Here is a 21,489-nt window from a genome sequence, read left to right on the forward strand (position 1 = left end):
GGCTGCGTGTTCGTGTTCCCGGTGGGATGCAGGCAGAGGGCTGGGGAGGGGGATGGATGGATGGACGGATGGATGGATGGTTGTGAGGGCTGCCAGCCCCTCCTGCCGTGCAGGGGCAGGGAGCTGTGGTGCTGCTCCACGTGTGAAGGCTTTCTGCTTTCTGTGTGCCGCGTCCCAGAGGCGCAGCCCCGTGAGCCGGGCTGCCAGACAGGCGCTGCATTCGCTGCAGAGTGCTTTTAGTGTAATTGCTTCTTCAGGCTTCCAGTTAGGCTTGCCATGAGCGCTGGGATGTGCAGCCCCTCCTGCCGTGCAGGGGCAGGGAGCTGTGGTGCTGCTCCACGTGTGAAGGCTTTCTGCTTTCTGTGTGCCGCGTCCCAGAGGCGCAGCCCCGTGAGCCGGGCTGCCAGACAGGCGCTGCATTCGCTGCAGAGTGCTTTTAGTGTAATTGCTTCTTCAGGCTTCCAGTTAGGCTTGCCATGAGCGCTGGGATGTGATGTTCTCAGGCAGCTCGGGAAGCCCTCGCAAAGGCGAGCAGAGCAATGATGTGGGCAGGGGGTGCCCATCAGGCAGAGCCCAGCGAGGGCTCTGCTCCTGGTTTGCCTCAGGAATCCCCCTGCTTCCAGCACCCACAGCAGTTCCCAGTGCTGCCTGCCTTTGGTTCTCCCAGCAGCGAGCTCTGGGCTGGCAGAAAGCAGCACTGGTTCAGCTCTGGCACTTTCTAGTCGTGCCTAGACATGGTGACACTCAGTGGTCTCAGAGGTCTTTTCCAGCTGTAACAACTGTGTGATTCCATGGTTCTAGGGGTAGTTAGGAGCCCAGGCTCCTGGTGATGTTACAGGGTTTAACCAGTGGCCAGGCATTCTCTGGAAGATTCCTGTTGTTGGGAGGAGCATGGAAAATGTGCTGTGGTGCCACTTGAGCCAGACTGGCACGGGGCAAACTGCGTCACCCCGCATTGCTAGAGTGCCCCTGAGTTACAGGGAGTGAGCAGCAGCTCTGGAAGCTCCTCTGGGCTGACCACAAATCACCCTGCACACGTACATCCTGCTGGGAGGCAGGGACATCGCCCAGAAATCTGCCATGGGCACACAGGAATGTGGGAGTCACAATGGGCATGCTCTTCTGTGGGTGTGAGGGCAACAGGGGTGCCAGTGGGCAGCCACGGGCTTGGGAGCAGCTGTGTTTATTTCTGAAGGGGCAGAAACAGTTATTTCCTTCTGAAATCTGCTCTGCATTTCTATTTGTATTTTCCCATCCGGACAGTTTGGAAGCCATGGGCTCAGTTTCTCCTGTGAGGTGCAGAAGAGTGAGTCACTTGTTGAGGGGATGTGATACTGGGTAGTAAGTGCAGAACCAGCTCTGGAATGGCAGAGTGTGTGTGCAAGAGGTGTTTTTTCCTGTGTGTGCAGGGAAATGTCCCTTGCATTTGTGCTGGAGCTGTTGTCCCCCTGCAAAGATGAAGTTGGGCAGTGTAGGGCACCAGCAAGGCAGAGCTGCAGGAGCTGGGGAAGGTGCCAGACCTTTCCTGCAGTGTTTCGTCCAAAGCCAGAAAGTGGTTTTGGGGTCTCTGAAACAGCAGAAGTTGGGCAGAAGAAGGGAAGTGTGTAGGTTTTGCATGAATACCTTCTTCCCTTGTTTCTGGGGGAAGCTGGGATCTCCCTCCGCACCTTACACTGCCCAGTGGCAGTGCCGGGTGAGCACGCTGTGCTCCCAGCCCAGTCCCTCCAACGGGCAGAACGAGGCTCCTCGTGCAGCCTGCTTCCCGCTGGGAATTGCTCGGCTGCTCATTTGCATCAGGCTGGGCAGGGAAGGTGTGTTCAGAGTGTGCCCCAGGCCCTCAGACACTGCAGTGGAGACAGGGCTCCCCGTTGCGCAAGGGCGCCCCAGGAAAGGAGCTGGCTGCAGCCACCCCGCCGAATCCTTCCGGCTGGAGGAGATCTTTGGGGTCAGCCAGTCCCAGCTGTGCCCAGTGCCCACCTTGTCCCCAGCCCGGAGCACGGGGGCCACATCCTGCTGCTCTTGGGCACTCCAGGAGCCCTGGCACAGCCTGGGAGAGCCAGCCCAGAGGTTGTGCACGGTCCTGCCAGCTTTTCCCCCCAGCTTTCCTTCCCTGTGCCAGTGGTTTCCCCCTCTCCTGGTGAGGGGATCCCAGGGAGAGGCCCCTGGGCAGGAGCTGGAGTGCTCCGGTTTCCCAGGGTGTGTGTGATGGCTGGGTGATGTTTTACAGGAATTGCAGCAGTGGCTGAGAGCCCTTGTCAGGCATCCTCTGATGTGTAACACATGCCAAAGGTTGTTCTGGTGAAAAATGACTGATTTTCTCTTTTTTTTTACCAGTAACAAAGGAGCCTTTTCTTTCTTCCTTTGCAACAATGAGAGTCTGGTGGGGTTTCTCTTCTCTGAAGCGGGAGGAAAGTTGTGTTTTTGTTGACTCTCGTGGTCCCCCATGGTGAGTTGGAGGGTGCTGCTGTAAGAGGTGTCAGGTGGGCACCAGAGACACACAGAGCCAGTGAGACTTGAGGCACAGTCCACAACTCTGTTCTCTTGCAAGTTGCAGGATAAAATTTATGACAATAACAAGCCTGTGGGAGTCAATTCCTTGCTGATTTTTTTTTTCCAAATTAATGCTTTAGTAACATCTGGATGATTGCTTGGTAATCTTTTTCTGGGAAGTGCTTTTGTGTGTGTGTGTGTACTTTGTTGTGGAGTGATAAATCACTGTAATTTACCAGCCTGGTTTTTAAAAATTTGGGAAGTCATACTGTGTGACGTGTTCCTTGGAGCTGTCATTCCTGGAGGCACCTGAATGAATCCATGGCATTTCAGCTCCTGTTTACTGCTTCAAGCAAGTCTTTATGCTTGACATGCTTACCTGAGCATACCTTTAACTTTGGAGTTTATGGAGAGTTTTCTGAACGGGAAAGTAAAAAGAAAGAAGAGGTTTTTGAGGAGGAGCAAGATGCAGCCACTTGATGGGATCTCATCAGGGTGCATTGGCTGGTTCTGCTGCAGAACAGGAGGCTGACCCACTTAGTGCCTGCCAAAACCTGCCTCCTCTGCTGGGTAGCACTGATCTCTGCCCTCTGGGACAGTGACAGGACCCAGAGAGCGGCTGGAGCTCTCTCAGGGCAGGTTTAGGCTGGATTTAGGGAAAGGTTCATCCCCAGAGGTGCTGGCACTGCCCAGGCTCCCCAGGGAATGCCCACAGAGCTCCAGGAGCCTTTGGACAGCACTCCCAGGACCAGATTGGGATCGTTGGGGTGTCTGTGCAGGGCCAGGAGCTGCACTGGGTGATCCCTGTGAGTCCCTCCAGCGCAGGATATTCTGTGATTCTGTTAAATTCCACAGGAAATGGGAGCTGGGGCTGTTCTGCTGCCTGAGGCAGGACGGTGATTCCCCCATCAGCAGCAGAGAGATGGAAACGCAATAATTGCCAGTCCCAGGTGTGTGATGACAGGAAAAACAGCTCCAGCTTTGTGTGAGCCCCTGGACCAGGCTCACATACCCTCCTGTGGCTGTGGAGCTCTGGTTTCAGCCCCCACCAGAGCTCTGGGTGCAGCTGCAGGATGAATCCAGCAGGGCCCTGAGCAGCTCCTGACGTGGTTGGGGTGGCTGGTGTCCCACAGGGAGGGCCCTCCCGTGTGTACAGCACAGGTACAGCTTGCAGACTATAGGAGGTGTGTCTGTGGAATGTGCTCTCTCTGCAGCATTCAGAGCATCGACTAAAAGTGCTGCAGCAAACGTTTGTGTGGTGCTGAGGACAAATGTGCAAGGCAGAAAAGGCTGAAGGCTTTGAAGGAGCCCAGTAGGACCCACAGCTCCTGGGCAGCACGTGGTCAGGCAGGCAGAATTGCTAATCAATGTATGAAGAGGAAAAATAACCCCTGCAGACCAAGCTGTGCCGAGCAGGCTGGGTTCCAGGCTTTTCCTGTGGAGCTCACAGGGGCGGCAGGAGTGGCCGTGGTATCCCATGGGGGCTTTGCTCAGGCTCAGAATCCCAGAATCGCTGAGGCTGGAAAGGAGCTCAGATGTCATCAGGTGGAAGCTGTGCCCCATGCCCACCCTGTCCCCAGCCCAGAGCCCTGAGTGCCACCTCCAGGGATGGGAATCCCAGACCTCCCTGGGCATCCCTGCCAGTGCTCAATCACCCTTTCCATGGAGAAATTCCTTCAGGTGTCCAGCCTGAGCGTGCCCTTCTCGTTTCCAGTGCGTTTTGCTGAGAGCTGCTGTCTGCAAGGGGAACAAGAAGTCTGAGGGATTGCCTTTGGAGTCAGCCAGCCCCATTTCTAGGACCTAGACCTGCCATCCCTGTGAGCACCTTCTCCCTTGCACTGGGATGGGCTCCCAGTCCATGCTCCAGGTTCCCAGGTCAAGGGGCTCATCCTGCTGGTCCCCAGAACCTCTCAGGCTGAGCTGTGCTTATCCCAAGGTTTGATTTGATCATCCTGTGTTTGGAACAACTGCCCAGGCCACGTTCCCAAAGCTCAGCAGCTTCAGGAGGAGCGCAGCTCACCTGGCATTCACACAGGATTGCAGATCTTTAGCTCTCTCAGAGCAATCTTGAACCTGCTCATCAGAGTGTGCATCTCACTTGAAGCCACTCCAGCTGTGCACAGCTATTTTTGTACAGGAACCCTTTGAAATTTTAATGCACTTTTTGCTCGTTGAACCCCAAAATGAGTCACTTAAGGGAGCAGCAGCAGTTTTTCAAAACCTCTACCTGGAACCTGTTGCTTCCACTGACTTTTCTGTAACCTGCTTTGGGAAAAGGGAAACACATCCAGGTGTTTCTCAGGAACGTGATGGGATTGTTGGGGTGTCCTGTGCAAGGTCAGGAGTTGGATTCTGTTCCTGTGGGTCCCTTCCAATTCAGGACATCCTGTGGCTCTGTGGTTTGAGGTCATGGCAGCATGTGACACTGCTGAGAAGGAATGAAGGACCAGAACCTTTTCAGCAGGTAAATAAAATTACCCTTTCGTCAAACTCTTCTTACAAACAAGATCTGGATTTGAATACAGGGAGATGCAGCCTCGCAGGGGTTGTGTTGCTTGCAGAGCTCCTGAATCATTGTCTAAATGGCAAGGAAATGTCTTGCCTGGCTCAGGCTGCAGCGAGCTGTGAGTCACATCCCCGCGGAGCTCGGAGCTGGGGACAGCAGGGACAGGCTTGACGCCCCCCTGGCAGCTCCTGCCTCTCGCAGCAGACGGCTCTGCCACGTGTCACCGTGAGCAGAACTCTCCTCAGGTCTCAGAGACTCAATCCACCCGTGGGGAAGCCTCTCCCAGCTCCTCCTCGGCTCCCCACCCCAAAGGGCTTCCCAAAGCCCCCAGTTCTCCAGCTCCTGGAGCTCACCGAGGCTCCCCGTTGGAGCTCTTGGGAACCTGGAAATGAGAATCGTATTTTATTGCTCAAGCTGGACCAAATTTCACATTTAGAGTCTCTGCTAGTAAAATTGACAGAGCAGTAAGAGGATTATCTTGGTCCAACCTCTCTTTTTAAACCTAGCAGAGGAATGCTGGAGGCCAGGGATTCATATTCCACTATGCCTGACCTACAATTTATGGCAGCATTATCCCAGAGTAATTGAGTGGGTCCCACAAGTCTGGAGGTGCTCGTGACTCCTTTCACTTGATTTTAGAGGCCTTTTCTGATGGAGTGGCACAGCCCCTGCTGTCTGAGGAGACATTTGTCGCTGTCCCCGCACGGGCACCTCACCTGGGTGATCTCAAAGGTCCCAAACCATGCTGTGATTTATTCTGCTTTTCTTTCAGTGGTACAGGAAAGGAGCTTCTCAGGCTGTAAAAGGGGCTTTGAGACTCGGGGAGATTTCAGATTCTTGCCTGTGAATCCCTGGAACTGGGTTGAAGAGCAGAGCCCTAATCTAGCACCTTTTTTCTCAGACACAGCTTCGGTTAAGCCTCACCACTGAGGCTGTCAGGCAGCCAGGCTGAAATCCTTGCCTTGCCATTGAATGAAATCCTCTAGAATTTAAAAACTTAGAGGGGGAAAAGGAGCGCTCAGCATGAAATCCCCCTGTCCTTGTGTGATGAACATCCCCCACATCTGGGGTGAGTGTTCTCTGGGAATGCTGAATAGGTGGCAATGAGTGATGCGTAGGGAAACACAGGGGGATGGACCCAGCCCCTGTGAGCACTGCAGGTATTCCATGGCAACAACGGCACTGGATGGGCCTCCCCAGGCCCAGCTTTGTGTTAGGCTGGGTTTGTCCAGCAGCACAGGGCGGGCTCTGAAATGCCGCCTGTGGGCACGAGCTGTTCCCTGGCAATGGGGATGGGAGGGCTGGGGCTGGCTGGGTGTCATTATCCCACTAGCTGCGCTCCAGAGCTGTTATTTAATTCCCACTGTGGCTCTGAAATGGCGCTCAGAGGATTAGGTGGATGTGGATGTGAGCAGCTTGATCCCCGAGTGCCTGGGCTGGGTTATCAGCGTTTCCTACAGAAACTGAGCTGAGAAATTGGGACTTTGGGCTGAAGGACCATTTGTGCCTCAGCTTGCCACAGCCCTGTGCAGATAACCCTGACTGTGGCTCCCTCTGCTATCAGGGGGGTGGATGCACGTTGGCTGTGCTGCTTTTAGTAAGAGAACGTTGAAAATATTCTAAATATAACTCTTTGTTAGTCCGATGAAAGACCATTTTAATTTTAAAGCAGCAAATATTTCAGCTGGGCTTCCATAAAGAGTATTAGTTTTTAATTATTTCTGGCATTTTCCCTGATTAAAAATGGAATTTATTACTCTTCTAGTTCTAATTTTGTTTACTGACTTGGCAGGTAGCATTGCTCGTGGTTTCCTTCATGAAAGGCACTGTCATTTTGAAAAAGCTGGATGGCTCTTGGGTTGATGTATTTCTTCACCTGAATGCATTGGGAAAATATTGGTAGAATTTTCACATTTGAAGGCTGGTGGTGCTTACAGCTTATTAATTGTTGTTGTTTGAGCATCAGGTTAGCTTTGTGTGACATCAGTCAAACCTATGGTCAGTCAAGTCCAGGATGTCAATATTTGGTTTCCCTTCAGCTGAATTAAAATTTATAGTTGGCTGTCATGATAGTAAATGGGATTTGTTTTGATTAATTGTTCTCTGTGTGCAAATTCCAACCCATTGTGGTGCACATAACCTGTTGTGCATCATCTTTTGCTGAGTACATCCCTAGAAAGTGTCTCAGCAGAGGCATGCAAGGTCCTTAGGAATGATATCCTTTCTGTGGGAATTTATCAGCCTGTTACAACTGGCACAGCAAAAGAATCAACAAAATTAGACAGCAGTTGGTTTTTTAAATTTCAAGTTGGTGTTAAGAACCGTGTTCAGTGCTGTTATTTATTACTTGCCTTAAATACAGGCTAAGTTAGGAAACATCTACAGTGGGACATGTTATTTATCTGCTCACAGCATGTGGCGTTCTCCAGAATATTCCCCCCAAACTCCTTAATGGATTAATTGGGCAAAATCTCCCCCGACAGATAAACAATTCTGCTCTGTTTCACGTGGGTGGATCGTGTTCGAGCAGAGAAAACCTCCAAGCAGTGTTCCTGTGGGATTCCCAGCTCCTGGTTCAGTTTAGGCTGGAGTCACTGGCTGGCAGGCTGGACTGGGAGCTGAATCCATGAATGTCCATCTGGAATTTCTCTGGGAAAAGAACTCCAGTGCAGAACTGCAGTGACAGGAGAGCTGGGATGGATCCATCCCTGGGACGGTGCAGAACTCCAGTCGGGTCCCTGCTGGGTTGGATCCATCCCTGGGACGGTGCAGAACTCCAGTCGGGTCCCTGCTGGGTTGGATCCATCCCTGGGACGGTGCAGAACTCCAGTCGGGTCCCTGCTGGGTTGGATCCATCCCTGGGACGGTGCAGAACTCCAGTCGGGTCCCTGCTGGGTTGGATCCATCCCTGGGACGGTGCAGAACTCCAGTCGGGTCCCTGCTGGGTTGGATCCATCCCTGGGACGGTGCAGAACTCCAGTCGGGTCCCTGCTGGGTTGGATCCATCCCTGGGACGGTGCAGAACTCCAGTCGGGTCCCTGCTGGGTTGGATCCATCCCTGGGACGGTGCAGAACTCCAGTCGGGTCCCTGCTGGGTTGGATCCATCCCTGGGACGGTGCAGAACTCCAGTCATGTCCCTGCTGGGATGGATCCATCCCTGGGCTCTGCTGGGAGCCACTTTCCCAGTCCAGCAGCACTCAGCTCTCACATCATCACACCTCAGCATCTCCCCTCTGAGTGTGCAGAGTGTTTCTGGGGCAGGGAAGAAGATGGATTCTGGAAGTCTTGCATAAACAAATTGCACTTGGCAGGCAGGATGCTGCCCTGCTCTTCCCTGCTTGTTCAGGGTTCCAGTAGAACGGGCTCCCTGATACAGAAATATCCCAGAAGAGAGGCTGGGCCAGGAGGACTGGAGCCAAGGCAGGGCTGTACCTTCTCCCTTTGAAGCAGCATCCTGCCTGTGTTTGCATTTTCTGCAGTTTTCCTCGTGTGCTGGCAAAGAAATGTCAGGGTAAGTTTCCTGAAAACAAAGGATTGGAATGAATGAAGTCTTTTTCTCTCTTGGTCCTGAAACTGGTTATGAGCTTTTCTTTATTTTTTTTCCCTAAGCCAGTTAGGTTGGGCTTTAGAGAACAAACCTCAAACCCCAGACAATGCAGTGAAGCCAAAAGCTTGGAGCAGGTGTTGCCCACTTGTTCAAACACGTCCAGGGCTTGTTTCCTTTTCAGAAGGCACTTGGAAGTCAGGCCTTGAGGAGGAAAACTAAAATGGAACTGTGGAGCATGAACTCAGAGCGGGGGCCCCGTGCCCCAAAATTGTGTATTGACATGTGGGGCTGAGAGAGGAGCAGGTTGTTAACCCTGCTGAGCCCTGGGAGCAGAGGCACATCTCCCACTGAACCTTCCCAGGGTTCTCCAGCCTTTTTGTGTGTTGGGAGGAGGAACTGCAATCCCTCTGCCCTCCCTGGGGCTGCCCCTGCATCCCTGGCAGTGCCAAGGCCAGGCTGGACAGGGCTGGGAGCACCTGGGTCAGTGGGAGGTGTCCCTGCCCATGGCAGGGGTGGCACTGGGTGGGCTTTAGGTCCCTTCCAGCCCAAACCATTCCAAGGTTCTGTGATTCCCATGCTGCAGATCTTGGCTGCCTCACAGGCTGGGTTTTTGCCAGTGTTTGCTGCATCTCCTGCAGAAACAAACACTTGTTCTTCCTGATTTCACCTCCATGCCCTGATCCCATCAGGGCACGGTTCCTCCACGTCAGGAGCTCCCAGCCTGTGCTGTCAGTGGGGCTGGGAAGTTGTTTCCCCTGTAAAGTTGGAGGTGCCCATTGTGTAAAATGTTTCACAAGCCACTTTGGGCTGGGAAAAGAACGTGGTGGGGCAGAGCCTGCAAGCTGGAGCAGAGAGGTGCACTGCCAGGTGATTATACATTCCTTTTCATGGCTTGTTTGGGTTTTTTTAAGAGGCAGAGAATAAGCTGAGGCATGTTAGAGCCTGTGTGAGGAGCGATAATGGAGTGCTGCTCTCCTTTCCCACAGCTGGGCGGAGGGAGGACGTGCCAGACCTCAGTGCCTGGCTCCTTGTGCTCACAGCCCTGTCCCCTGGGGCTGGTGGGACATGGCTGAGGTGCTCGGGGGGCTCTTGCCTTCCCTGTGACACCCACATCCCTGTGCCCTCCTCACCATGGCGCTCCTGCTGTCCCCTTTCCCATCCCACCTCCCCATCCAGGAATGAGCTCTGTGCTGAGTGCTCCCTTTCCATCCTGGCTCCTCAGGTGAAGCAGAGCTCAGAGGGGATGGGGGTGGTGGAAATGGGCCTCAGACCACATTTCAGCCATGCCTGTAGCAGTTTATGTGTCTCATTTCAAAGCCATTCCACGGCTGGTTTGAATTACTCCTCCCTCGTGACCTGTTGTGCTGGTGAATGGTCAGGCTGAGCAATATCCCAATATTAATTGGTGCCCTGGGATTTCGGGTGCTGCTTGGAGGAGCTTCTCTCTGCTTCTGAACATTAAGTTACTCTGCAAATGTTTTTATTGTCTTAAAGAGGGGTTTACTGCCTGTTTACATAATTACTAATCTAATAATTACAGTGGAATTGAGCCCTGAAAGTTGGTGGATCTTTGTGAAACACTGAACAAAGGAAGCCTGTCAGCTTTTTGTAACTTTTATAAATCTAAGCCTCGGGAACAATCGAACTGACAGAAATCCCACAAAAATGTCCCAGTTAATGGATTTTCTGTTTGCAGCACTCTATAGGGTTACAGAAATCCTGGTGGCTAATTGCAGCCTTACAGATGGCACCAGGAGGGATGGATTTGTGCTGCCTTCCTTTGGCTCCCTGCAGTTCAGAGCCAGGAACGCTTTCTGCAGAGGGAGGAGAGTATCTGGCTGCTTTTTGGATGCTTTGCTGGGAAAATTTCAGGTATTTTAAAAATTACACGTGAGTTGTTAACAGGGATGTTTGCAGAGCTTCTTGTGAGTTTCTTTTGAGGGGCACTTTTTTGTTTGAATGGGAAAATGAGATGGGGATTGTGACCTGGGGTGGTGCTGGGAGATGGCAGAGAACTACCTGTGCTTCCTCCTCCTCCTCCTCCTCCTCATGACTGGGTCTCCTGGGGCACAGCAGGGAGGAGAAGGAGAAGGAGCCTTCCCTGCGGCCCCTGAGAGGGGCCAGTGGAGCTGCTGGGGGGGCTGTCAAGGAAAAGGTCCTAAAAATGACCCCTGAGGAAATGTTCTGTGGAAAACAGAGAAATAACATCTTGTTTCTCTCAGATCTCCCCCTCTGTTCTTTGCTGCCTTTGGCCTTCTCCTTCTGGCCGTGAGCGTTTGGTGCGCGCGCCAAGGCGAGATTTCCCTCTGCGACATCAGAAGCTTTCTGCTTCCTCTCCGAACCTCTTGGCTCCTTTGGGGCCCTGCTGCAGAGGCCAGGGAGGGAGTTTTGCCCCTGTGAGACCCCGAACGGCGCGGCTGCTCTCAGTGGCTGGCGGGCAGGGCGCTGGGGAGCCGCTCTGCGCGGGCGGAAGCCGCTCGTGCCCCGGCTTGTTCCCTTCTGCCCAATGCAGGGGCTGGGCAGCTCCCGGGCAAGAAAGGGCTGCAGTCAGCACAGAGCAGCCAGGGAGACACCTCTCCTTGCCCTCTGCCCATCCCTGCTGCAGCCCCACAGCCGGGGAGCCAGCAGAACTCCGCTGGGAGGGTCTGTGTTGCTGTGTCACGCCAGCGGAGCTGTGCTGCTGCTGAGGAGCTCACCCTGAGCTTGGTTTGCTTTGGGACATAAAGAAAGATGTGTCACCGTGAGGCACATCAGCATTTTGCTGCTGTGACCGTACTGCAGGCTCAGTCAGAGGTCGTGTCCCTGGCAAATACTTGTGCTGTGGATCTGGCCCCAGTGTGGAGGCTGTGCTTTGAGTCCTGCACCGCACAGAGCTGTCCTTGCTCCTTTAATAACATCTCGAGAAAGGTTTTCTAGGAGTTGATTAAAACCTCTGAATAATAAAATATGAGGTTATACAAAATATGAGGTTTTTTACCTTTTTCCCCCCTCTTTTCATGTAGCTATGTCAGCTCTGAAAAGTGGTGGAAAAAACCTAAGAAAACAAGTAAGGGAATTGCATTTGAAATGTTTTGATATTGCTCATGGGTGACTTGAAAGGATGTACAGCCCATCAATGATGTGTGATAAGGAGATCTTTTCAGACCAAGGCTGTCTTTGATGGCAGAACATCCACAGGTCTCCAGAGCACATGCAGGGCAGACTCTGTAGTAGAGAGCAGAAAAGTTCAAGGTGAAACCCCCTGCACTGGCACAAAGGTTATTGCCTCCCAAAAAGAGATACAAGGGCTGGTGCAGAACCATGGAGTGTCTTTGTTTAGCTCTGTTGTAAATGTGTCCTTTGCTTCTCTCTTTTGTCCCCTTTGTCTTTAAAGGGCTTCCCTTGAGAATGGCAGCAGTCACTCTGTGTCTGAGGTGCATCACTCTCTGCAGAAATAGTCACTGCTTCTGGCCTGGAGGATCAGTGTGAGACGTGGCTGTGGCTGCTGCTGGAGGGGAAGGCACGGGACAGTCACCTCTCCTGGTGGCTTTGGCTCAGGAGGGTGGAAAAGTGTCTTTCAGGAGGAAATTCCTGCTCCCTGATGTTATTTTTAACACCCTTTTGAGTAAAAGCTGCTTTAAGCAGTAACACAGTGGGGGCTGTGTGCATGCAGACAGAAGCAGTGCTGGGAGGTTGCTGGGAGAGGCTGGATGTCCCTGCAGCTGGGAGGTGGCTCTGTGGGGGGACAGAAGCCATTCAGGTGAATTCAGGAGCTCAGGTGGGTGAGTAACTCCCTTGCAGCACAGGCAGGGTGACTCTGGTCACTGTGTGCACAGATAGACTGCGTGTGCATCTGCTGCAGGGTTTGCTTTCATTGGGCTGGGAATGCTGCCACAGAAAACACCAGTGGCTTTGGCAGCCCCTAAAATCATCTCCCGCTCTTTAAACGCAGAGAGGAAACTGGTTCTTTTCTTGCAGGGCTGTTTTGGAAAAGGGAAGCGCTGAAATGATGGAATGGCACTTGCTGCTCAGAATATCAGTCACAGGCTGGAGAAACCTCTGAGGTGTGGGGTCCCAGCTGTGCCTGCTGTCACTGAGTGCCACGGGCACTCATTACAGTGCTGGGTAGATTTGCTGTGCTTTTGTTTGGTGGTGGGGCTGATACCTCACCAGCCTGGCATTTGGAGGAGGCATAGCTGTTGTTTTATGAGGAGTTTGCATTCCTCACACATATTTTAGAATGCCAAAAAAAAATTCCCACTTCTTCATACTTCAGCTCAATGTTTTGTTTCTGTGATTATAGCCAGCACAAAAAGGACTGAGAGCCTGGTGCTGAAATATTCCCACTAGGGTTGGGAGCATCTCTGCCTGCTCCTTCTCTGGCACTGCTTTTTGGGTCATTTTCAGGGAGAATTAGGCTGAAGCTGGTTTGGCAGTGTGCTGTGCAGGATGCCAGGAGCTCACAGGTACAAGCCCTGCAGCTGCTCACCTGGCACCCCTCACAGGCAGCTCCCCTTGCCAGCAACAACATTCCCTCTTACTGACCACAGATGGCAGAGCCAGAGGAGGACCTGGACCAACTGTGGAGGATTTGTTGTTGGCTTTTTCCTACTGCTCAGGAGCAGCTTGAGTTTGGGAAGGACGAGCTGTGTCCCTGTGTGCAGCTGTGATCCCTGGGTCTCAGGACTCCAGGGCAGGGTTCAGGCCCCGAATCCCAGCTGGATGCACTGGGGCTGCTCAGCTGCCTCTCTGCCTGTGTTCCATTTGACAGCAGCTTTGTTGTGCTGAACTCCTCTCAGAGTGAAGCCTCACTTTGGCCTTGCCTGTGCTGAAGGTGTCTGGTCTGTGTTAACCTTGGCCACGGTGAGGATTGCACGTTCCAGATGAGGTCAGTGTCTTCTGCAGCATCAGTCACTGCTGTCTCTGCTGGGCAAGTCCTGCTTGGTGCATCCTTTGATTTACATTTGCTTTTCTTGGCATTTCTGTCACACACAGGGAGCTCATGGCCCTCTGGGATCAATATGAGACAAAAGGTCTGTTCTGTGCTCTGACTTTTCCCAGCTTGGTGTCCTTAGCACAAGTCACCAGCACATTTCATTTTTATGTGTCTGCACTGAAAGCATGAAAAGACTTGAATGAGGTAATTCTCTCCTCAGCACAACCTCTGTGCAAGTTTCTTATGCAGATCATAATTCCTGTGGCACTTTTTGTCATCTTCAGCTGCACTAGCAGTTTCCTGGAAAGGTGTCTTCTGCCTTTCCTCCTCTGGAAAATGGGTCATCTTCCTGCAGGGAGTGATCGAGAGCAGCAGGCAGAAATTAATTCTGATTTCCATTTTTCCCTGTGTCACTCCCTGTTCCATCTCCCAGCTGTGCTCCCCAGCCTTGCATCCCATTGACAGACAGACGGACACATCACTGCTGGGATCACTTGTTCTGCAGTCCCAGGCAGGATCCTGATCCGCAGGTTTTAATATAAAAATTCCTCCCCATAGCCCTGTGGTTGCTTCTCTCATGGTTTTGGGATGCAGATTGAAAGCTGCTGCTGACTGGCACGTTTCAAACTCTGGATTTTGCTCCTGATAACCTCAGATGTGGTGACTCACATGCCTCTCCCCACCATGCACTCCCTGGAAAAGGAGGCAAAGCCTTCATTTTAGTTGGAGGCCACACTCAGAGCTGATGGGTATCAGCTTTCCACCCTGAGCTGCCTTAGCCTGGCTTTTGGTAGTTCTGGCTTTTCCTCTCCAGAGCATTTGCTGATCCATCCCTTTCCCAGCCCTTCCCAGGGTGGGGGCTCATCCCCTGAGCGCCCAGGGTGTCTTATTCTGGGATTTCCACCCCTCATGGTTCTGTCCCCTGTTAATTAAAGAAGCACCACCCAGCCATGTGGCCTTGGAATTGTGTGTTCCTCCCTGGGAGTGGGAGAGCCGTGGCAGGAGCTGTGAGGGATGAGCTGTGGCTGGAACCAGTCAGCCCAGATCCACTGAAGCCACCAGGTTGTGCCAGGAGGTGCCAGGTACAACCTCCTTCACCTTTGGCAGTGCCAGGCTGGTCCTGAGCAGCCCAGCTTTGCATCCCTGCTGTGCCAAGGCAGAGCTGCTCTGCTGGGGCTGAGCAGGAGGCGAGCTCAGCAGCCACCGGGGCGCTGGGTCAGCATCTTCCCTTGTCCCTGTCCCGCCAGAGAGCCCTGGCTGTGCTGCACTGCCATGCCAGGCAACAACCCCTGGCTTTGGGAAGTTTAGGGTGTTCAGTGCAGGCTTTCTGCAGCTTTCCTCCTTAGTCACCCCCTACCCTTTCCCACTGGGATGAGGCTGTGCTGGACACTGTGTTCCCAGAGGGAAGGGAGCCCTGGGGAGCCTGGCAGCAGGAATCCATCCCTCCCTGCAGTGCTGGCCTCTCCACCCCACCCCACCCCATGCAGCCTCAGTGGAGGATGAGTCCTGAGCAGTGCTGATTTCACCAGGAGCTCACAGACAGATCCTGGTGCCAAAACTTGAGCAAGGCATGCTGTCATCTGCAAAGGACACCCTTTGCTTCAATCCTTTTTCTTATTATGGAAGTCATTTTCTGTCCTCTCTCCTGCCTCTGAAGCAGTGATTGAGGAGCTTACACAGCTCTGGTGCTCAGCAAGGTTCCTCATGCTCCCTTAGGGAGAGGGAGCAGAAAGGGAAAAAAGCTCTGCTGATCTGCCTGAGTTGTGCTTCACACCGGTTTTTCCTCTGGAATCCCTCCCTAGTACTTAAGTCAGGGTATCTAAAATTAGATCCTTCATATCTCAGGCACCATCTTAATGATCTGTGTGAGGTCTTTGGCATTGCTTGAAAATCAGATTACTTACCTCAGTGCTTAAATGAGGAGATACACCAAGCACTTCCTCTGCAATTCCCCCTACCACAATTATTGCCCTGAATTTTTTTCCACACCATTTTAATCCTTCACATCCTGTCTCGTGGGCCACTCGAGCCAAGGGTTTCAGTTTTCATTGCTGGAGCCCGTGGTGCTGGCTGGTTCTTCTGTGCAAGGTCCCGCTCCTTGGCTGTACAGGGAGAGCTCCCCCAGATCCGTGTGGAGCTCTGTCTCCTGGCCTGAACATTTTCTTGTTCCTTCTCAGTCTTTGGAGCGCATTTGGCACGTCCCACCCTTGCTGTGTATCAGCAGTTCTCGGCTCATTTGGCACAAGCAGAAAGCCCTTTTTAAGCTAAGTGTAATAACAATAACACAGAACCTAAAGGTAAATAAACAAGCCACACCTTATTTTTTAATTTCAGCTGCATTTTGGGAATTCTTTTCGTTTCTCAAGTATCATATAAATGTACACTCAGTCCTCAGAGCCTCCATGGAGGCCAAGTGGGCTCCTCCTTCCCTGCAGCTCCCTCCTGGCTGGGCTTCGTCTGCCCCACAGGCTCCAGGGAGTTGCCCTCGTGGCTTCCCATAGATTTGCTTATGTCTGATGATCTGAAATTAGAATCCTTCCCCTGCTCTGCCCTTTGCTGGAAACGTGTAAAACCTTGCAGATTCTCCCCCAGGCTAGAAAGGGGGATTTTCCCACCTTTTAAAATAAAAGGGAAGGGAAGGGGAAAAACATGCTCGGATAGTTGTAAAAATGACTGAAAAACAAACAAACCCACAACGGTGTCAATTATTCACATCCCCTCTATAAATAGAGAAACCCTGGAGAGGGGGCTTTCCCTTGGGCTACCTGCTCTGCTCTTTCATGGATTTATTGCCACGGTGCTTTCTCAGTGCTGCGCTCCTGGTTGTGTTTCCTTTAGCAGGGATTTGGGGATGGCTGACTGTTGCCTCTGTGGAGGTTTAAGGTCTCTCAACAACAAACCTTCCTCCCTCCTCCTCTTCTTGCCTTTTCTTCCCTGCCTTGGGAATTGTCGTAGGGGTGGTGCTGCAGCTGGAGGAGCAGGGCTTCCCGCACCTTCCCCTTCAGGAGCTCAGCTCAGAGGGAGTGTGGGTTTGTTTTTCTTTGCCCTCCTCTTCATCTGGAGGATCACCAGCATTGTTCTCGCAGCCGTGACAGACACGGAGGGCGCGTGCTAGCGAGACACTTGCAAAGGGGTTTTGCAACTGGAGCTCTGCCTGCCCACTCCTGGGCATGGATAGATGGATGGATGGATTCCTGACCTTCCTGCATGGTCACTGGCATCACACTCCAGCTTCAGGAGCAGCCACTCTCCTCAACAGGTACTATAAACCATGCTTGGCTTGAAATTCATTTTTCTCACGAGCAGCGCTCGGTTTGAAATTAATTTTTCTCACAAACAAAAGGCTTCTATGGCATTTTAAATGTCACAGAAAGAAAACACAGAGAGGAGCACGTTTGTAATTTATTTTTGCTGCTTTAAAAGTCAACCAGCTTCTGCAATCCTCTGAAGTTGGTCTCGGGACTCAGTGTCTAGATGGAGAGTGGGGAAGCCCGGAGCATTTTGGAATTGCATTTGTGAACAAAGATCTGGGCATAGGGCAGTCTCTTCTCCATCCATCCATCCATGGGTCCAGCACTGGTGCGGCCTCACCTCAGGGCACGGGGGCAGCTTTGGGCACCGCAGTTTGAGAAGGATCTAAAGCTACTGAAGAGCATCCAAAGGAGGGACACAAGGATGGTGAAGGGTCTGGAGGCTTGTCAGGGTGTCTGTGCAGGGCCAGGAGCTGGGCTCTGATCCCTGTGGGTCCCTTCCAGCTCAGGATATGTTATGCTCCCTCTCCTGTGGGTTTTGTTTTGCAGAGGGCAGCCCAGGGACATGGGACGGGGAGAGGCAGAGCTGCCAGGCCAGCAGAGCCCTGGAGCACAGGAGAGAATTTACCTGGGTCTCAGGGCAGGGCACTGGCTGGGCTGATCTCAGCAGCAATTCATATTAACTAACTGACTATTAGCTAACAAAATGTGGCCTCCAGTCACAAAGCAAGGGCCTGATTGTCCATTTCAGGAGAAACACTGGAGTTACAGTGGCATGGAACTGGGATCATGGGTGGGGATCACAGCCCAGAGCTGCTGATGGATATTGAATGGTTTCTGTATGGAGTGCCTACTGCTCCTGCCTCTGTATGTACATCCTGCTTGATGGTAGCATTACAGAGGGCTTCTCCAAACTACATGAAGATTTACTTAACAACCAACTGATTGCATTTGAAATCTGACAAAAACAATGCCTCGTAAAATGACAAAGTAAAGATAGAACTGAAAGAGAGCTGTCATCCTTCTCGCCAGCTTTTCCTGTTCACTGGACAAGGGGATGTATTTGCATAGTGATTTTTTTCATTCTGGAAAGGAAGGGTTGTGCTTTGGAAAGGAGGCTCTTAGAAAGCTACAGTTTCCATAGTTGTCATCCATTAATGAAAAACTGTCCACGCTGTCGAGTGTCCACAAGCTAACAGAAAACAGGTGTGCTGGATTTTTCTCCAGACTCTTGGCACTGCAAACTGCTGCAGCCCATGGAAGCCAGAACTCTGTGCTGTACCTGGAATCTCAGGTAGCAGATGTGAGGAATAACAAGGTGCTCCTTTAATGTGTTCTGCTCCCCTGCTCTGTGTTTAATCCATGCATGGAGGTTTCCTGTGCTCCCAGCCAGGACTGGCAGCACGGGGAGCCCTGTGGGAAGCCCTTGGCCTGGTTTTGGAGGCTGTGTTGTGGCTGTGCAGTAAATACAGCTGTGCTGCCTGCAGCCCTCCAGAGCCCGGGGAGCTGCTCTGACGTGTGCCCGCGCTGGCTCGCACACACCAGGGACGTGTCTGAGCATCAGGGGCAGTCAGTGCTGACAGGGATGTTTTGTCTCCAGCGTGGAAGTTTGAAAAGCTTTATTTGATTTTTTTTTTTTAATCAGATCAGTTGTTCCACGTGTGGGTGTTTACAACTGTCCATCTCCCCTGAGAACGGGCTGGTGGGTCACTGGTCAGCTTTTCCCTTGGCCAGCATTCGTGGGAGCAGATGTGTCCTCTCAGCAAGGGCTCTGTGCTGAAAAGGAAGTGATGGGGCTGTGCTCGTGTTTGCTTCAGCCCTTCCTCCTGGGGAATCACTTTTTGCCCTGTTGGACCTTCCAAGACCTTGCTGGAAGGAAGGATTTGCTGGAGGCTGCTTCAGAACTCCAGAAATTCTGCTGCAGCAGAGCCTGGGCTGTTGGAATGAGCCAGGACACTGAGGACTGTTCCAGTCCATATTAATGTCAAAGTATGAAAAGCAAATGTTCTTCTTGAAAAGTATGAATTGGTTTAATTTAGGAAAGATGTCCAAGTTGTAAAAGTTAATGGGAGCAAAACTTTTCAGGCAAGAGTCGATGGCTAATGATAAATCCTTGTTTTCTGGAGGAGCTGTGGTGCCCAGTTCTCACCTGCTCATGGCAAAGGATGTTGCCAGCCCTTCAGATGTACTGGAGCAGTGTGAGGATTTGGATAATGCAGGATCCAGCTGTAAACATCCCCTTTTAACAAAGGACTGCCAGGAGAGAAGGCGTTTTGCTGGAGGAGCATGGGTGGTGTGTGGAACAGGCTGCCTTGAAGCTGGTTTCTCAGAGTTTGTGTCAGATTTTAGTTAAAAACTCCTCAAAAACCACGTCAGGGTGGAAGATCTGACAGAATGCTGGGCTGTGTTTATTTTGCTCTTCTTTTGGGCAGGTTTTTTCGGGGCTGTAGCAGGCAGATCTGAGCAGAGGTGGTCACAATTCCCTTTCCTGGGAGGTGAGGAGTGCTCGTGGCAGGGCTGCTCCCTGTGTGGTGGGTGCAGGTGGGGAGCCTCTTGCCTGTAGGACCTTTTTTGTCAGCAAGATTCCCCTCTTGGAAATTATTGGCAGCTGGCATGATAATGAGTCCATTTCAATATAAATTAGCTTCATTTTATTAATTTCTGCCAGCTCCTGAGCAATTCATGAACTGCTTTTCAGATCTCTACCAACAGCTTGGGGGAAGAGTGGGAGGTTGGGAGCAAAGAAGGGAACATGAAGGGAGAGAAAGAAAACGAGAACATGTTTAACTTTAAAAAGAACCAGTGACTCTCATCTCTTTTGAGAATCCAGCCAGGAGTGAGGATCCCATTTCCTCCACCAAGCAGCTCCAAGAACATGAAGGGCAGCAGTAATCCCTCCCCAGGTTTTTGCTCCTTGGGACCTGTGGAGAAGTTTATAACTCTCCCAAGTTTGTGTGCAGCATTGAGGTGATGTTTCAGTGCTGGTGCCTGGCTGGGAGAAGGGGGAGTTGGGTGAGAGCTGGATTGGGAAAGCATTCAGCCTCTGCCAGGCCTGGACTGGAGCTGGGCTCCTTGCAAGGGAGCTCACCAGTGGTACCAGGCCTGGAAAGAGCTGGGATTTGGTGTCCACATGAGCTCAGTGGCTGACTCAAGGCCTGCCCTAAGGACTTGTCTCAGGTCTAGGTAAGCACAGACTGCTCTCTTGTATCTGCACTTTTGTGAGCACAATTAACCCGAGAATCCTTGCTCACAAGACCAGATGTAAATGCTCTGCCCCAGTGTGTGATTCACCCTTGGAAAATGGCAGTGAAATCCCTGCCTGGCAAACCTCCCTTTCCATGAGTGAGACAGCCTGCAGGGAAACCTCCTGCGAGGCCTCCTGGGCGGCTGGGCTCCCCTTGCTGCCAGAATTCAGCCTGCTCTGCTGGAAGGTGCCTCTCTTGGTGGTCATCCTCACGTGCAGGTGTGGTTTTGGCCCCGAGCTCAGACAGACCAGCCTCAGCAAGGCAGTGTTCACATCTGGGGGGATTCTGGTTGGGAAGAGGAGCCCTCCACGTCCCGTGGCTGGTGGTGCTTGACTGTGTTTTTCATTTATTCTGCCACCATCAGCTCTCACCATCTGAATTTGAGCACCCAGTGCTCCTTAGGTAAGTGCTGATGACAGGTCCCTGCAGAAGATGCTCCTGTCCAGCCCTCCCTGCTAACCCTGCTGTGTCTGATTTGTTTTTCTCCCCTTTCTCCCCAGGTTTTTGGCATGTAGGCATAGACTCTGAGGCGGGAGTCATGGAGCCGCCGAGTGGCAGGTGCTGACAGCTTCTGCAGCCCCAGTAACTGCTCCCTTTGGGGTCATTTGCAATTCTGTACCTCTAAATGCCACAGCTCTCTGGGGGAAGGTTGCGCTGGATACCGGGACTGCCTCGGAAGGTACATGTGCCTCCCTCGTGTTTCTGCAGGGCTCTGCTGGGCTGCTGGGAGGGCAAGGGATGAGCTGCATGGCTGGCTGCTGGGCTGGGCTTTTCAAGGGTGCCATCCCTTCCTCCCTCCCTCCTCCTCTTACTCGAGCTGCCTGTGGGGTCTTCCTGTAGTCCATCCCGTGCTTTAACACGTGTGAGAGCTGCTCACAAAAAAGAAGTGGCTGGTTAAGAGGTTCTGATGTGAAAACAATGAAATATGGGGTCTTTCTGGAGTCCATCCCATGGTTTAACACTTTTGAGAGCGGCTCACAAAAAAGAAGTGGCTGGTTAAGAGGTTCTGATGTGAAAACAATGAAATACGCCGCTGGAGTTTCTGAGAAACTCCAAGGCTTTCTGTGGAATTTCAGCCTCTCTATTGCCCTTTTGAAGAAGCACATTTTAATTACAAGAAAATGTGTGTGTTCACACTCAGTTATTAGTCTTGTACATTTTTCTATGTGGTTCTGGTGAGTTCAGTGAAAATCTTTGTTGTTGGCTGGCAGATTTTAGCAGAAGTTTATTTCTGTAGGCTCGCTGCCCGCTGTGGATTTGATCATTGTTCTGGTTCTCGCAGCCTTCAAGCTACGCTCCAGGAGAAAAATACAGATTTGTCACCAGGGCCTCCCACTAGAATCTAATTTTAAATTTGCAATCTGTTGTCTTGTGAGGTGCTTCAAATTTGGTTGGAAATTTAGTATTTTTCAGATATGCTCCTGGAATCTAGTGGTCCAGCTTTTTGTGGGTTCAGGAGTTAGTAACATGCGTTTAATTGAAATGAGTATTCTGGTTTTGTAATTATTTTAAGAAATAATTTAAGGTCGGGGCA

At 51.9% G+C, this 21,489-nt stretch overlaps 1 long non-coding RNA gene across 1 annotated transcript in view; it reads left to right on the top strand.

Annotated features, from left to right (window-relative positions):
• Nucleotides 1–21,489, top strand: part of LOC115948802 — a 40,284-nt gene that overhangs the window by 14,916 nt on the left and 3,879 nt on the right. Inside the window, exon 3 of the long non-coding RNA XR_004082577.1 lies at nucleotides 20,456–20,634. This is a non-coding gene — a long non-coding RNA (uncharacterized LOC115948802). The remainder of the gene's footprint in view (nucleotides 1–20,455; nucleotides 20,635–21,489) is intronic.

Source organism: Geospiza fortis, unplaced genomic scaffold (assembly GCF_000277835.1).
Source record: "Geospiza fortis unplaced genomic scaffold, GeoFor_1.0 scaffold659, whole genome shotgun sequence".
Classification (NCBI taxonomy): Eukaryota; Metazoa; Chordata; class Aves; order Passeriformes; family Thraupidae; genus Geospiza; species Geospiza fortis.